This window comes from Sminthopsis crassicaudata, chromosome 6 (assembly GCF_048593235.1).
Source record: "Sminthopsis crassicaudata isolate SCR6 chromosome 6, ASM4859323v1, whole genome shotgun sequence".
Taxonomy (NCBI): Eukaryota; Metazoa; Chordata; class Mammalia; order Dasyuromorphia; family Dasyuridae; genus Sminthopsis; species Sminthopsis crassicaudata.
The window spans coordinates 130993205-131012244 of record NC_133622.1 but is presented as its reverse complement, the minus strand read 5'-3'; positions in this window follow the sequence as shown (position 1 = coordinate 131012244).

Below are 19040 nucleotides of genomic sequence, written 5' to 3'. Positions count from 1 at the left end.
TGTCTAAAGCTGATCAAAGGATTCTTAACAGGAATCCTATACAGTGGCATGAGTGAACGTGCAGGCTATAGTTCCAGTTATTTCCTTTGGGAAAATCCATTCCTTTGGATACTTGTTCCTCTCTATTAGCCATTCAATTGAGTCTAGTGTTCCTGATGTTTCCTTTTCAATTGGGAACTATATAGTTGATGTTAATTCTCTCCTGTTTGCTTAATGGAACTTTCTGGGCAAAATCCATCATCTACTTTATATCTAAAGCTGAACAAAAGATTCTTAACAGGAATCCTATACAGTGGAATGAATCAATGTGCAGGCAATATTTCCAGTTTTTTCTTTGAGGAAAATCCATTCCTTTGGTACTTGTTCCTCTCTATTTCCCATTCTATTGAGTCTGTGTTCCTGATGTTTCCTTTGCATTTAAGAACATTATAGTTGATGATAATTCTCACTTATTTGCTTCAATGGAACATTTTGGGCAAAATATAGCTTCTTCTTTATATCTAAAGCTGATCAAAGGATTCTTAACAGGAATCCTATACAGTGGAATGAGTAAATGTGCAGGCAATAGTTCCAGTCCTTTCCTTTGTGAAAATCCATTCCTTTAGATACTTGTTCCTCTCTATTTCCCATTCAATTTAGTCTAGTGTTCCTGATGGTTCCTTTTCAATAGGGAAGTATATAATTGATGTTAATTCTCTCCGCTTTGCTTCAATGGAACTTTCTGGGCAAAATCCATCATCTTCTTTATATCTAAAGCTGATCAAAGGTTTCTTAACAGGAATCCTATACAGTGGCATAAGTGAACGTGCAGGCTATAGTTCCAGTTATTTCCTTTGGGAAAATCCATTCCTTTGGATACTTGTTCCTCTCTATTTCCCATTCTATTGAGTCTGTGTCCCTGATGTTTCCTTTTCAATTGGGAACTATATAATTGATGTTAATTCCCTCCCTTTTGCTTCAATGGAACATTTTGGGCAAAATCCATCATCTTCTTTATATCTAAAGCTGATCAAAGGATTCTTAACAGGAATCCTAAACAGTGGAATGAATCAATGTGCAGGCAATATTTCCAGTTCTTTCTTTGAGGAAATACCATTCCTTTGGATACTTGTTCCTCTCTATTTCCCATTCTATTGAGTCTGTGTTCCTGATGTTTCCTTTGCATTTAAGAACATTATAGTTCATGATAATTCTCACTTATTTGCTTCAATGGAACATTTTGGTCAAAATCAATCATCTTCTTTATATCTAAAGCTGATCAATGGATTCTTAACAGGAATCCTATAGAGTGGAATGAGTAAATGTGCAGGCAATTGTTCCAGTCCTTTCCTTTGGGAAAATCCATTCCTTTAGCTACTTGTTCCTCTCTATTTCCCATTCTATTGAGTCTAGTGTTCCTGATGGTTCCTTTTAAATAGGGAACTATATAATTGATATTACTTCTCTCCCATTTGCTTCAATGGAACTTTTTGGGCAAAATCCATCATCTACTTTATGTCTAAAGCTGATCAAAGGATTCTTAACAGGAATCCTATACAGTGGCATGAGTGAACGTGCAGGCTATAGTTCCAGTTATTTCCTTTGGGAAAATCCATTCCTTTGGATACTTGTTCCTCTCTATTAGCCATTCAATTGAGTCTAGTGTTCCTGATGTTTCCTTTTCAATTGGGAACTATATAGTTGATGTTAATTCTCTCCTGTTTGCTTAATGGAACTTTCTGGGCAAAATCCATCATCTACTTTATATCTAAAGCTGAACAAAAGATTCTTAACAGGAATCCTATACAGTGGAATGAATCAATGTGCAGGCAATATTTCCAGTTTTTTCTTTGAGGAAAATCCATTCCTTTGGTACTTGTTCCTCTCTATTTCCCATTCTATTGAGTCTGTGTTCCTGATGTTTCCTTTGCATTTAAGAACATTATAGTTGATGATAATTCTCACTTATTTGCTTCAATGGAACATTTTGGGCAAAATATATCTTCTTCTTTATATCTAAAGCTGGTCAAAGGATTCTTAACAGGAATCCTATACAGTGGAATGAGTAAATATGCAGGCAATAATTCCAGTCCTTTCCTTTGGGAAAATCCAGTCCTTTAGATACTTGTTCCTCTCTATTTCCCACTCAATTGAGTCTAATGTTCCTGATGGTTCCTTTTCATTTGGGAACTATATAATTGATGATAATTCTCTCCTATTTGCTTCAATGGAATTTTTTGGGCATAATCCATCATCTTCTGTATATCTAAAGCAGATCAAAGGATTCTTAACAGGAATCCTATACAGTGGAATGAGTGAACGTTCAGGCTATATTTCCAGTTATTTCCTTTGGGAAAATCCATTCCTTTGGATATTTGTTCCTCTCAATTTCCCATTCTATTGAGTCTGTGTCACTGATATTTTCTTTTCAATTGGGAACTATATAGTTGATGGTAAATCTCTCCCATTTCCTTCAATGGAACTTTTTGGGAAAAATCCATCCTCTTCTGTATATCTAAAGCTGATCAAAGGAGTCTTAACAGGAATACTATACAGTGGAATGAGTGAATGAGCTGGCAATAGTTCCAGTTATTTCCTTTGGGAAAATCCATTCCTTTGGATACATGTTCCTCTCTATTTCCCATTCTATTGAGTCTACTTTACCCTTCGTTTCCTTTGCATTTACGAACATTATAGTTGATGATAATCCTCTCCTATTTGCTTCAATGGAACATTTTGGGCAAAATCCATCGTCTTCTTTATTTCTAAAGCTGATCAAAGGATTCTTAACAGGAATCCTATAGAGTGGAATGAGTGAATGTGCAAGCAATAGTTCCAGTTCTTTCTTTTAGGAAAATCTATTCCTTTGGATACTTGTTCCTCTCTATTTCCCATTCTATTGAGTCTGTGTCCCTGATGTTTCCTTTTCAATTGGGAACTATATAGTTGATGTTAATTCTCTCCCATTTGCTTCAATGGAACTTTTTGTGAAAAATCCATCATCTTCTGTATATCTGAAGCAGATCAAAGGATTCCTAACCGGAATCCTACACAGTGGAATGAGTGAAAGTGCTGGCAATAGTTCTGTTATTTCCTTTGGGAAAATCCATTCCTTTGGATACTGGTTCCTCTCTATTAGGCATTCAATTGAGTCTAGTGTTCCTGATGTTTCCTTTTCAATTGGGAACTATATAGTAGATGTTAATTCTCTCCCATTTGCTTCAATGTAACTTTTTGGGCAAAATCCATTATCTTCTGTATATATATAAAGTTGATCAAAGGATTCTTAACAGGAACCCTATACAGTGGAATGAATAAATGTGCAGGCAATAGTTCCAGTCCTTTCCTTTGTGAAAATCCATTCCTTTAGATACTTGTTCCTCTCTATTTCCCATTCAATTGAGTCTAGTGTTCCTGATGGTTCCTTTTCAATAGGGAACTATATAATTGATGTTAATTCTCTCCCCTTTGCTTCAATGGAACTTTCTGGGCAAAATCCATCATCTTTTTTATATCTAAAGCTGATCAAAGGATTCTTAACAGGAACCCTGTACAGTGGAATGAGTAAATGTGCAGGCAATAGTTCCAGTCCTTTCCTTTGGGAAAATCCATTCCTTTAGATACTTGTTCCTCTCTATTTCCCATTCAATTGAGTCTAGTGTTCCTGATGTTTCCTTTTCAATGGGGAACTATATAATTGATGTTAATTCTCTCCCATTTGCTTCAATGGAACTTTTTGGGCAAAATCCATCATCTTCTTTATATCTAACGCTGAACAAAAGATTCTTAACAGGAATCCTATACAGTAGAATGAATCAATGTGCAGGCAATATTTCCAGTTCTTTCTTTGAGGAAAATCCATTCCTTTGGATACTTGTTCCTCTCTATTTCCCATTCTATTGAGTCTGTGTCCCTGATGTTTCCTCTTCAATTGGGAACTATATAGTTGATGTTAATTCTCTCCCATTTGCTTCATTGGAATTTTTTGGGCAAAATCTATCATCTTCTGTATATCTAAATCAGATCAAAGGATTCTTAATAGGAATCCTACACAGTGGAATGAGTGAATGTGCAGGTAATAGTTCCAGTTATTTCCTTTGGGAAAATGCATTCCTTTGGATACTTGTTCCTCTCTATTTCCCATTCTATTGAGTCTTTGTCCCTGATGTTTCCTTTTGAATTGGGAACTATATAATTGATGTTAATTCTCTCCCATTTGCTTCAATGGAACTTTTTGGGCAAAATCCATCATCTTCTTTATATCGAAAGCTGATCAAAGGATTCTTAACAGGAATCCTATACAGTGGCATAAGTGAACGTGCAGGCTATAGTTCCAGTTATTTCCTTTGGGAAAATCCATTCCTTTGGATACTTGTTCCTCTCTATTTCCCATTCTATTGAGTCTGTGTCCCTGATGTTTCCTTTTGAATTGGGAACTATATAATTGATGTTAATTCTCTCCCATTTGCTTCAATGGAACTTTTTGTGAAAAATCCATCATCTTCTGTATATCTGAAGCAGATCAAAGGATTCTTAACCGGAATCCTACACAGTGGAATGAGTGAAAGTGCTGGCAATAGTTCTGTTATTTCCTTTGGGAAAATCCATTCCTTTGGATACTGGTTCCTCTCTATTAGGCATTCAATTGAGTCTAGTGTTCCTGATGTTTCCTTTTCAATTGGGAACTATATAGTTGATGGTAATTCTCTCCCATTTGCTTCATTGGAATTTTTTGGGCAAAATCTATCATCTTCTGTATATCTAAATCAGATCAAAGGATTCTTAATAGGAATCCTACAGAGTGGAATGAGTGAATGTGCAGGTAATAGTTCCAGTTATTTCCTTTGGGAAAATCCATTCCTTTGGATACTTGTTCCTCTCTATTAGCCATTCAATTGAGTCTTGTGTTCCTGATGTTTCCTTTTCAATTGGGAACTATATAGTCGATGTTAATTCTCTCCTGTTTGCTTAATGGAACTTTCTGGGCAAAATCCATCATCTTCTTTATATCTAAAGCTGAACAAAAGATTCTTAACAGGAATCCTATACAGTGGAATGAATCAATGTGCAGGCAATATTTCCAGTTCTTTCTTTGAGGAAAATCCATTCCTTTGGATACTTGTTCCTCTCTATTTCCCATTCTATTGAGTCTGTGTTCCTGATGTTTCCTTTGCATTTAAGAACATTATAGTTGATGATAATTCTCACTTATTTGCTTCAATGGAACATTTGGGGCAAAATATAGCTTCTTCTTTATATCTAAAGCTGATCAAAGGATTCTTAACAGGAATCCTATACAGTGGAATGAGTAAATGTGCAGGCAATAGTTCCAGTCCTTTCCTTTGTGAAAATCCATTCCTTTAGATACCTGTTCCTCTCTATTTCCCATTCAATTTAGTCTAGTGTTCCTGATGGTTCCTTTTCAATAGGGAAGTATATAATTGATGTTAATTCTCTCCGCTTTGCTTCAATGGAACTTTCTGGGCAAAATCCATCATCTTCTTTATATCTAAAGCTGATCAAAGGTTTCTTAACAGGAATCCTATACAGTGGCATAAGTGAACGTGCAGGCTATAGTTCCAGTTATTTCCTTTGGGAAAATCCATTCCTTTGGATACTTGTTCCTCTCTATTTCCCATTCTATTGAGTCTGTGTCCCTGATGTTTCCTTTTCAATTGGGAACTATATAATTGATGTTAATTCCCTCCCTTTTGCTTCAATGGAACATTTTGGGCAAAATCCATCATCTTCTTTATATCTAAAGCTGATCAAAGGATTCTTAACAGGAATCCTAAACAGTGGAATGAATCAATGTGCAGGCAATATTTCCAGTTCTTTCTTTGAGGAAAATCCATTCCTTTGGATACTTGTTCCTCTCTATTTCCCATTCTATTGAGTCTGTGTTCCTGATGTTTCCTTTGCATTTAAGAACATTATAGTTCATGATAATTCTCACTTATTTGCTTCAATGGAACATTTTGGGCAAAATCCATCATCTTCTTTATATCTAAAGCTGATCAATGGATTCTTAACAGGAATCCTATAGAGTGGAATGAGTAAATGTGCAGGCAATAGTTCCAGTCCTTTCCTTTGGGAAAATCCATTCCTTTAGCTACTTGTTCCTCTCTATTTCCCATTCTATTGAGTCTAGTGTTCCTGATGGTTCCTTTTAAATAGGGAACTATATAATTGATATTACTTCTCTCCCATTTGCTTCAATGGAACTTTTTGGGCAAAATCCATCATCTACTTTATGTCTAAAGCTGATCAAAGGATTCTTAACAGGAATCCTATACAGTGGCATGAGTGAACGTGCAGGCTATAGTTCCAGTTATTTCCTTTGGGAAAATCCATTCCTTTGGATACTTGTTCCTCTCTATTAGCCATTCAATTGAGTCTAGTGTTCCTGATGTTTCCTTTTCAATTGGGAACTATATAGTTGATGTTAATTCTCTCCTGTTTGCTTAATGGAACTTTCTGGGCAAAATCCATCATCTACTTTATATCTAAAGCTGAACAAAAGATTCTTAACAGGAATCCTATACAGTGGAATGAATCAATGTGCAGGCAATATTTCCAGTTTTTTCTTTGAGGAAAATCCATTCCTTTGGTACTTGTTCCTCTCTATTTCCCATTCTATTGAGTCTGTGTTCCTGATGTTTCCTTTGCATTTAAGAACATTATAGTTGATGATAATTCTCACTTATTTGCTTCAATGGAACATTTTCGGCAAAATATATCTTCTTCTTTATATCTAAAGCTGGTCAAAGGATTCTTAACAGGAATCCTATACAGTGGAATGAGTAAATATGCAGGCAATAATTCCAGTCCTTTCCTTTGGGAAAATCCAGTCCTTTAGATACTTGTTCCTCTCTATTTCCCACTCAATTGAGTCTAATGTTCCTGATGGTTCCTTTTCAATTGGGAACTATATAATTGATGATAATTCTCTCCTATTTGCTTCAATGGAATTTTTTGGGCATAATCCATCATCTTCTGTATATCTAAAGCAGATCAAAGGATTCTTAACAGGAATCCTATACAGTGGAATGAGTGAACGTTCAGGCTATATTTCCAGTTATTTCCTTTGGGAAAATCCATTCCTTTGGATATTTGTTCCTCTCAATTTCCCATTCTATTGAGTCTGTGTCACTGATATTTTCTTTTCAATTGGGAACTATATAGTTGATGGTAAATCTCTCCCATTTCCTTCAATGGAACTTTTTGGGAAAAATCCATCCTCTTCTGTATATCTAAAGCTGATCAAAGGAGTCTTAACAGGAATACTATACAGTGGAATGAGTGAATGAGCTGGCAATAGTTCCAGTTATTTCCTTTGGGAAAATCCATTCCTTTGGATACATGTTCCTCTCTATTTCCCATTCTATTGAGTCTACTTTACCCTTCGTTTCCTTTGCATTTACGAACATTATAGTTGATGATAATCCTCTCCTATTTGCTTCAATGGAACATTTTGGGCAAAATCCATCGTCTTCTTTATTTCTAAAGCTGATCAAAGGATTCTTAACAGGAATCCTATAGAGTGGAATGAGTGAATGTGCAAGCAATAGTTCCAGTTCTTTCTTTTAGGAAAATCTATTCCTTTGGATACTTGTTCCTCTCTATTTCCCATTCTATTGAGTCTGTGTCCCTGATGTTTCCTTTTCAATTGGGAACTATATAGTTGATGTTAATTCTCTCCCATTTGCTTCAATGGAACTTTTTGTGAAAAATCCATCATCTTCTGTATATCTGAAGCAGATCAAAGGATTCCTAACCGGAATCCTACACAGTGGAATGAGTGAAAGTGCTGGCAATAGTTCTGTTATTTCCTTTGGGAAAATCCATTCCTTTGGATACTGGTTCCTCTCTATTAGGCATTCAATTGAGTCTAGTGTTCCTGATGTTTCCTTTTCAATTGGGAACTATATAGTAGATGTTAATTCTCTCCCATTTGCTTCAATGTAACTTTTTGGGCAAAATCCATTATCTTCTGTATATATATAAAGTTGATCAAAGGATTCTTAACAGGAACCCTATACAGTGGAATGAATAAATGTGCAGGCAATAGTTCCAGTCCCTTCCTTTGTCAAAATCCATTCCTTTAGATACTTGTTCCTCTCTATTTCCCATTCAATTGAGTCTAGTGTTCCTGATGGTTCCTTTTCAATAGGGAACTATATAATTGATGTTAATTCTCTCCCCTTTGCTTCAATGGAACTTTCTGGGCAAAATCCATCATCTTCTTTATATCTAAAGCTGATCAAAGGATTCTTAACAGGAACCCTGTACAGTGGAATGAGTAAATGTGCAGGCAATAGTTCCAGTCCTTTCCTTTGTGAAAATCCATTCCTTTAGATACTTGTTCCTCTCTATTTCCCATTCAATTGAGTCTAGTGTTCCTGATGTTTCCTTTTCAATGGGGAACTATATAATTGATGTTAATTCTCTCCCATTTGCTTCAATGGAACTTTTTGGGCAAAATCCATCATCTTCTTTATATCTAACGCTGAACAAAAGATTCTTAACAGGAATCCTATACAGTAGAATGAATCAATGTGCAGGCAATATTTCCAGTTCTTTCTTTGAGGAAAATCCATTCCTTTGGATACTTGTTCCTCTCTATTTCCCATTCTATTGAGTCTGTGTCCCTGATGTTTCCTCTTCAATTGGGAACTATATAGTTGATGTTAATTCTCTCCCATTTGCTTCATTGGAATTTTTTGGGCAAAATCTATCATCTTCTGTATATCTAAATCAGATCAAAGGATTCTTAATAGGAATCCTACACAGTGGAATGAGTGAATGTGCAGGTAATAGTTCCAGTTATTTCCTTTGGGAAAATGCATTCCTTTGGATACTTGTTCCTCTCTATTTCCCATTCTATTGAGTCTTTGTCCCTGATGTTTCCTTTTGAATTGGGAACTATATAATTGATGTTAATTCTCTCCCATTTGCTTCAATGGAACTTTTTGGGCAAAATCCATCATCTTCTTTATATCGAAAGCTGATCAAAGGATTCTTAACAGGAATCCTATACAGTGGCATAAGTGAACGTGCAGGCTATAGTTCCAGTTATTTCCTTTGGGAAAATCCATTCCTTTGGATACTTGTTCCTCTCTATTTCCCATTCTATTGAGTCTGTGTCCCTGATGTTTCCTTTTGATTTGGGAACTATATAATTGATGTTAATTCTCTCCCATTTGCTTCAATGGAACTTTTTGTGAAAAATCCATCATCTTCTGTATATCTGAAGCAGATCAAAGGATTCTTAACCGGAATCCTACACAGTGGAATGAGTGAAAGTGCTGGCAATAGTTCTGTTATTTCCTTTGGGAAAATCCATTCCTTTGGATACTGGTTCCTCTCTATTAGGCATTCAATTGAGTCTAGTGTTCCTGATGTTTCCTTTTCAATTGGGAACTATATAGTTGATGGTAATTCTCTCCCATTTGCTTCATTGGAATTTTTTGGGCAAAATCTATCATCTTCTGTATATCTAAATCATATCAAAGGATTCTTAATAGGAATCCTACAGAGTGGAATGAGTGAATGTGCAGGTAATAGTTCCAGTTATTTCCTTTGGGAAAATCCATTCCTTTGGATACTTGTTCCTCTCTATTAGCCATTCAATTGAGTCTTGTGTTCCTGATGTTTCCTTTTCAATTGGGAACTATATAGTCGATGTTAATTCTCTCCTGTTTGCTTAATGGAACTTTCTGGGCAAAATCCATCATCTTCTTTATATCTAAAGCTGAACAAAAGATTCTTAACAGGAATCCTATACAGTGGAATGAATCAATGTGCAGGCAATATTTCCAGTTCTTTCTTTGAGGAAAATCCATTCCTTTGGATACTTGTTCCTCTCTATTTCCCATTCTATTGAGTCTGTGTTCCTGATGTTTCCTTTGCATTTAAGAACATTATAGTTGATGATAATTCTCACTTATTTGCTTCAATGGAACATTTTGGGCAAAATATAGCTTCTTCTTTATATCTAAAGCTGATCAAAGGATTCTTAACAGGAATCCTATACAGTGGAATGAGTAAATGTGCAGGCAATAGTTCCAGTCCTTTCCTTTGTGAAAATCCATTCCTTTAGATACTTGTTCCTCTCTATTTCCCATTCAATTTAGTCTAGTGTTCCTGATGGTTCCTTTTCAATAGGGAAGTATATAATTGATGTAAATTCTCTCCGCTTTGCTTCAATGGAACTTTCTGGGCAAAATCCATCATCTTCTTTATATCTAAAGCTGATCAAAGGTTTCTTAACAGTAATCCTATACAGTGGCATAAGTGAACGTGCAGGCTATAGTTCCAGTTATTTCCTTTGGGAAAATCCATTCCTTTGGATACTTGTTCCTCTCTATTTCCCATTCTATTGAGTCTGTGTCCCTGATGTTTCCTTTTCAATTGGGAACTATATAATTGATGTTAATTCCCTCCCTTTTGCTTCAATGGAACATTTTGGGCAAAATCCATCATCTTCTTTATATCTAAAGCTGATCAAAGGATTCTTAACAGGAATCCTAAACAGTGGAATGAATCAATGTGCAGGCAATATTTCCAGTTCTTTCTTTGAGGAAAATACCATTCCTTTGGATACTTGTTCCTCTCTATTTCCCATTCTATTGAGTCTGTGTTCCTGATGTTTCCTTTGCATTTAAGAACATTATAGTTCATGATAATTCTCACTTATTTGCTTCAATGGAACATTTTGGTCAAAATCAATCATCTTCTTTATATCTAAAGCTGATCAATGGATTCTTAACAGGAATCCTATAGAGTGGAATGAGTAAATGTGCAGGCAATAGTTCCAGTCCTTTCCTTTGGGAAAATCCATTCCTTTAGCTACTTGTTCCTCTCTATTTCCCATTCTATTGAGTCTAGTGTTCCTGATGGTTCCTTTTAAATAGGGAACTATATAATTGATATTACTTCTCTCCCATTTGCTTCAATGGAACTTTTTGGGCAAAATCCATCATCTACTTTATGTCTAAAGCTGATCAAAGGATTCTTAACAGGAATCCTATACAGTGGCATGAGTGAACGTGCAGGCTATAGTTCCAGTTATTTCCTTTGGGAAAATCCATTCCTTTGGATACTTGTTCCTCTCTATTAGCCATTCAATTGAGTCTAGTGTTCCTGATGTTTCCTTTTCAATTGGGAACTATATAGTTGATGTTAATTCTCTCCTGTTTGCTTAATGGAACTTTCTGGGCAAAATCCATCATCTACTTTATATCTAAAGCTGAACAAAAGATTCTTAACAGGAATCCTATACAGTGGAATGAATCAATGTGCAGGCAATATTTCCAGTTTTTTCTTTGAGGAAAATCCATTCCTTTGGTACTTGTTCCTCTCTATTTCCCATTCTATTGAGTCTGTGTTCCTGATGTTTCCTTTGCATTTAAGAACATTATAGTTGATGATAATTCTCACTTATTTGCTTCAATGGAACATTTTGGGCAAAATATATCTTCTTCTTTATATCTAAAGCTGGTCAAAGGATTCTTAACAGGAATCCTATACAGTGGAATGAGTAAATATGCAGGCAATAATTCCAGTCCTTTCCTTTGGGAAAATCCAGTCCTTTAGATACTTGTTCCTCTCTATTTCCCACTCAATTGAGTCTAATGTTCCTGATGGTTCCTTTTCATTTGGGAACTATATAATTGATGATAATTCTCTCCTATTTGCTTCAATGGAATTTTTTGGGCATAATCCATCATCTTCTGTATATCTAAAGCAGATCAAAGGATTCTTAACAGGAATCCTATACAGTGGAATGAGTGAACGTTCAGGCTATATTTCCAGTTATTTCCTTTGGGAAAATCCATTCCTTTGGATATTTGTTCCTCTCAATTTCCCATTCTATTGAGTCTGTGTCACTGATATTTTCTTTTCAATTGGGAACTATATAGTTGATGGTAAATCTCTCCCATTTCCTTCAATGGAACTTTTTGGGAAAAATCCATCCTCTTCTGTATATCTAAAGCTGATCAAAGGAGTCTTAACAGGAATACTATACAGTGGAATGAGTGAATGAGCTGGCAATAGTTCCAGTTATTTCCTTTGGGAAAATCCATTCCTTTGGATACATGTTCCTCTCTATTTCCCATTCTATTGAGTCTACTTTACCCTTCGTTTCCTTTGCATTTACGAACATTATAGTTGATGATAATCCTCTCCTATTTGCTTCAATGGAACATTTTGGGCAAAATCCATCGTCTTCTTTATTTCTAAAGCTGATCAAAGGATTCTTAACAGGAATCCTATAGAGTGGAATGAGTGAATGTGCAAGCAATAGTTCCAGTTCTTTCTTTTAGGAAAATCTATTCCTTTGGATACTTGTTCCTCTCTATTTCCCATTCTATTGAGTCTGTGTCCCTGATGTTTCCTTTTCAATTGGGAACTATATAGTTGATGTTAATTCTCTCCCATTTGCTTCAATGGAACTTTTTGTGAAAAATCCATCATCTTCTGTATATCTGAAGCAGATCAAAGGATTCCTAACCGGAATCCTACACAGTGGAATGAGTGAAAGTGCTGGCAATAGTTCTGTTATTTCCTTTGGGAAAATCCATTCCTTTGGATACTGGTTCCTCTCTATTAGGCATTCAATTGAGTCTAGTGTTCCTGATGTTTCCTTTTCAATTGGGAACTATATAGTAGATGTTAATTCTCTCCCATTTGCTTCAATGTAACTTTTTGGGCAAAATCCATTATCTTCTGTATATATATAAAGTTGATCAAAGGATTCTTAACAGGAACCCTATACAGTGGAATGAATAAATGTGCAGGCAATAGTTCCAGTCCTTTCCTTTGTGAAAATCCATTCCTTTAGATACTTGTTCCTCTCTATTTCACATTCAATTGAGTCTAGTGTTCCTGATGGTTCCTTTTCAATAGGGAACTATATAATTGATGTTAATTCTCTCCCCTTTGCTTCAATGGAACTTTCTGGGCAAAATCCATCATCTTCTTTATATCTAAAGCTGATCAAAGGATTCTTAACAGGAACCCTGTACAGTGGAATGAGTAAATGTGCAGGCAATAGTTCCAGTCCTTTCCTTTGGGAAAATCCATTCCTTTAGATACTTGTTCCTCTCTATTTCCCATTCAATTGAGTCTAGTGTTCCTGATGTTTCCTTTTCAATGGGGAACTATATAATTGATGTTAATTCTCTCCCATTTGCTTCAATGGAACTTTTTGGGCAAAATCCATCATCTTCTTTATATCTAACGCTGAACAAAAGATTCTTAACAGGAATCCTATACAGTAGAATGAATCAATGTGCAGGCAATATTTCCAGTTCTTTCTTTGAGGAAAATCCATTCCTTTGGATACTTGTTCCTCTCTATTTCCCATTCTATTGAGTCTGTGTCCCTGATGTTTCCTCTTCAATTGGGAACTATATAGTTGATGTTAATTCTCTCCCATTTGCTTCATTGGAATGTTTTGGGCAAAATCTATCATCTTCTGTATATCTAAATCAGATCAAAGGATTCTTAATAGGAATCCTACACAGTGGAATGAGTGAATGTGCAGGTAATAGTTCCAGTTATTTCCTTTGGGAAAATGCATTCCTTTGGATACTTGTTCCTCTCTATTTCCCATTCTATTGAGTCTTTGTCCCTGATGTTTCCTTTTGAATTGGGAACTATATAATTGATGTTAATTCTCTCCCATTTGCTTCAATGGAACTTTTTGGGCAAAATCCATCATCTTCTTTATATCGAAAGCTGATCAAAGGATTCTTAACAGGAATCCTATACAGTGGCATAAGTGAACGTGCAGGCTATAGTTCCAGTTATTTCCTTTGGGAAAATCCATTCCTTTGGATACTTGTTCCTCTCTATTTCCCATTCTATTGAGTCTGTGTCCCTGATGTTTCCTTTTGAATTGGGAACTATATAATTGATGTTAATTCTCTCCCATTTGCTTCAATGGAACTTTTTGTGAAAAATCCATCATCTTCTGTATATCTGAAGCAGATCAAAGGATTCTTAACCGGAATCCTACACAGTGGAATGAGTGAAAGTGCTGGCAATAGTTCTGTTATTTCCTTTGGGAAAATCCATTCCTTTGGATACTGGTTCCTCTCTATTAGGCATTCAATTGAGTCTAGTGTTCCTGATGTTTCCTTTTCAATTGGGAACTATATAGTTGATGGTAATTCTCTCCCATTTGCTTCATTGGAATTTTTTGGGCAAAATCTATCATCTTCTGTATATCTAAATCAGATCAAAGGATTCTTAATAGGAATCCTACAGAGTGGAATGAGTGAATGTGCAGGTAATAGTTCCAGTTATTTCCTTTGGGAAAATCCATTCCTTTGGATACTTGTTCCTCTCTATTAGCCATTCAATTGAGTCTTGTGTTCCTGATGTTTCCTTTTCAATTGGGAACTATATAGTCGATGTTAATTCTCTCCTGTTTGCTTAATGGAACTTTCTGGGCAAAATCCATCATCTTCTTTATATCTAAAGCTGAACAAAAGATTCTTAACAGGAATCCTATACAGTGGAATGAATCAATGTGCAGGCAATATTTCCAGTTCTTTCTTTGAGGAAAATCCATTCCTTTGGATACTTGTTCCTCTCTATTTCCCATTCTATTGAGTCTGTGTTCCTGATGTTTCCTTTGCATTTAAGAACATTATAGTTGATGATAATTCTCACTTATTTGCTTCAATGGAACATTTGGGGCAAAATATAGCTTCTTCTTTATATCTAAAGCTGGTCAAAGGATTCTTAACAGTAATACTATACAGTGGAATGAGTGAATGAGCTGGCAATAGTTCCAGTTATTTCCTTTGGGAAAATCCAGTCCTTTAGATACTTGTTCCTCTCTATTTCCCACTCAATTGAGTCTAGTGTTCCTGATGGTTCCTTTTCAATTGGGAACTATATAATTGATGATAATTCTCTCCTATTTGCTTCAATGGAATTTTTTGGGCATCATCTTCTGTATATCTAAAGCAGATCAAAGGATTCTTAACAGGAATTCTATACAGTGGAATGAGTGAACGTTCAGGCTATATTTCCAGTTATTTCCTTTGGGAAAATCCATTCCTTTGGATATTTGTTCCTCTCAATTTCCCATTCTATTGAGTCTGTGTCACTGATATTTTCTTTTCAATTGGGAACTACATAGTTGATGGTAATTCTCTCCCGTTTCCTTCAATGGAACTTTTTGGGAAAAATCCATCCTCTTCTGTATATCTAAAGCTGATCAAAGGAGTCTTAACAGTAATACTATACAGTGGAATGAGTGAATGAGCTGGCAATAGTTCCAGTTATTTCCTTTGGGAAAATCCATTCCTTTGGATACATGTTCCTCTCTATTTCCCATTCTATTGAGTCTACTTTACCCTTCGTTTCCTTTGCATTTAGGAACATTATAGTTGATGATAATCCTCTCCTATTTGCTTCAATGGAACATTTTGGGCAAAATCCATCGTTTTCTTTATTTCTAAAGCTGATCAAAGGATTCTTAACAGGAATCCTATACAGTGGAATGAGTGAATGTGCAAGCAATAGTTCCAGTTCTTTCTTTTAGGAAAATCTATTCCTTTGGAAACTTGTTCCTCTCTATTAGGCATTCAATTGAGTCTAGTGTTCCTGATGTTTCCTTTTCAATTGGGAACTATATAGTAGATGTTAATTCTCTCCCATTTGCTTCAATGTAACTTTTTGGGCAAAATCCATTATCTTCTGTATATATATAAAGTTGATCAAAGGATTCTTAACAGGAACCCTATACAGTGGAATGAATAAATGTGCAGGCAATAGTTCCAGTCCTTTCCTTTGTTAAAATCCATTCCTTTAGATACTTGTTCCTCTCTATTTCCCTTTCAATTGAGTCTGGTGTTCCTGATGTTTCCTTTTCAATAGGAAACTATATAATTGATGTTAATTCTCTCCCATTTGCTTCAATGGAACTTTTTGGGCAAAATCCATCATCTTCTGTATATCTAAAGCTGATCAAAGGATTCTTAACAGGAATCCTATACAGTGATATGAGTAAATGTGTAGGCAATAGTTCCATTCCTTTCCTTTGGGTAAATCCATTCCTTTAGATACTTGTTCCTCTCTATTTACCATTCTATTGAGTCTAGTGTTCCTGATGGTTCCTTTTCAATAGGGAACTATATAATTGATGTTAATTCTCTCCCATTTGCTTCAATGGAACTTTTTGGGCAAAATCCATCATCTTCTTTATATCTAAAGCTGATCAAAGGATTCTTAACAGGAATCCTATACAGTGGCATGAGTGACCGTGCAGGCAATACTTCCAGTCCTTTCCTTTGGGAAAATCCATTCCTTTAGATACTTGTTCCTCTCTATTTCCCATTCAATTGAGTCTAGTGTTCCTGATGGTTCCTTTTCAATAGGGAACTATATAATTGATGTTAATTCTCTCCCATTTGTTTCAATGGAACTTTTTGGGCAAAATCCATCATCTTCTGTATATCTAAAGCTGATCAAAGGATTCTTAATAGGAGTCCTATACAGTGGCATAAGTTAACGTGCAGGCTATAGTTCCAGTTATTTCCTTTGGGAAAATCCATTCCTTTGGATACCTGTTCCTCTCTATTTCCCATTCTATTGAGTCTGTGTCCCTGATGTTTCCTCTTCAATTGGGAACTATATAGTTGATGTTAATTCTCTCCCATTTGCTTCATTGGAATTTTTTGGGCAAAATCTATCATCTTCTGTATATCTAAATCAGATAAAAAGATTCTTAATAGGAATCCTACACAGTGGAATGAGTGAATGTGCAGGCAATAGTTCCAGTTATTTCCTTTGGGAAAATGCATTCCTTTGGATACTTGTTCCTCTCTATTTCCCATTCTATTGAGTCTGTGTCCCTGATGTTTCCTTTTCAATTGGGAACTATATAGTTGATGTTAATTCTCTCCCATTTGCTTCAATGGAACTTTTTGGGCAAAATCCATCATCTTCTTTATATCGAAAGTTGATCAAAGGATTCTTAACCGGAATCCTACACAGTGGAATGAGTGAAAGTGCTGGCAATAGTTCTGTTATTTCCTTTGGGAAAATCCATTCCTTTGGATACTGGTTCCTCTCTATTAGGCATTCAATTGAGTCTAGTGTTCCTGATGTTTCCTTTTCAATTGGGAACTATATAGTTGATGTTAATTCTCTCCCATTTGCTTCATTGGAATTTTTTGGGCAAAATCTATCATCTTCTGTATATCTAAATCAGATCAAAGGATTCTTAATAGGAATCCTACACAGTGGAATGAGTGAATGTGCAGGTAATAGTTCCAGTTATTTCCTTTGGGAAAATCCATTCCTTTAGATACTTGTTCCTCTCTATTTCCCATTCTATTGAGTCTGTGTCCCTGATGTTTCCTTTTCAATTGGGAACTATATAGTTGATGTTAATTCTCTCCCATTTGCTTCAATGGAACTTTTTGGGCAAAATCCATCATCTTCTTTATAGCTAAAGCTGATCAAAGGATTCTTAACAGGAATCCTATACAGTGGAATGAGTAAATGTGCAGGCAATAGTTCCAGTCCTTTCCTTTGCGAAAATCCATTCCTTTAGATACTTGTTCCTCTCTATTTTCCATTCAATTGAGTCTAGTGTTCCTGATGGTTCCTTTTCAATAGGGAACTATATAATTGATGTTAATCCTCTCCCATTTGCTTCAATGGAAATTTTTGGGCAAAATCCATCATCTTCTTTATATCTAAAGCTGATCAAAGGATTCTTAACAGGAATCCTATACAGTGGAATGAGTAAATGTGCAGGCAATAGTTCCAGTCCTTTCCTTTGGGAAAATCCATTCCTTTAGATACTTGTTCCTCTCTATTTCCCATTCAATTGAGTCTAGTGTTCCTGATGTTTCCTTTTCAATAGGGAACTATATAATTGATGTTAATCCTCTCCCATTTGCTTCAATGAAACTTTCTGGGCAAAATCCATCATCTTCTTTATATCTAAAGCTGAACAAAAGATTCTTAACAGGAATCCTATACAGTGGAATGAATCAATGTGCAGGCAATATTTCCAGTTTTTTCTTTGAGGAAAATCCATTCCTTTGGCTACTTGTTCCTCTCTATTTCCCATTCTATTGAGTCTGTGTTCCTGATGTTTCCTTTGCATTTAAGAACATTATAGTTGATGATAATTCTCACTTATTTGCTTCAATGGAACATTTTGGGCAAAATATATCTTCTTCTTTATATCTAAAGCTGGTCAAAGGATTCTTAACAGGAATCCTATACAGTGGAATGAGTAAATATGCAGGCAATAGTTCCAGTCCTTTCCTTTGGGAAAATCCAGTCCTTTAGATACTTGTTCCTCTCTATTTCCCACTCAATTGAGTCTAGTGTTCCTGATGGTTCCTTTTCAATTGGGAACTATATAATTGATGATAATTCTCTCCTATTTGCTTCAATGGAATTTTTTGGGCATAATCCATCATCTTCTGTATATCTAAAGCTGATCAAAGGTTTCTTAACAGGAATCCTATACAGTGGCATAAGTGAACGTGCAGGCTATAGTTCCAGTTATTTCCTTTGGGAAAATCCATTCCTTTGGATACTTGTTCCTCTCTATTTCCCATTCTATTGAGTCTGTGTCCCTGATGTTTCCTTTTCAATTGGGAACTATATAATTGATGTTAATTCCCTCCCTTTTGCTTCAATGGAACATTTTGGGCAAAATCCATCATCTTCTTTATATCTAAAGCTGATCAAAGGATTCTTAACAGGAATCCTAAACAGTGGAATGAATCAATGTGCAGGCAATATTTCCAGTTCTTTCTTTGAGGAAATACCATTCCTTTGGATACTTGTTCCTCTCTATTTCCCATTCTATTGAGTCTGTGTTCCTGATGTTTCCTTTGCATTTAAGAACATTATAGTTCATGATAATTCTCACTTATTTGCTTCAATGGAACATTTTGGTCAAAATCAATCATCTTCTTTATATCTAAAGCTGATCAATGGATTCTTAACAGGAATCCTATAGAGTGGAATGAGTAAATGTGCAGGCAATTGTTCCAGTCCTTTCCTTTGGG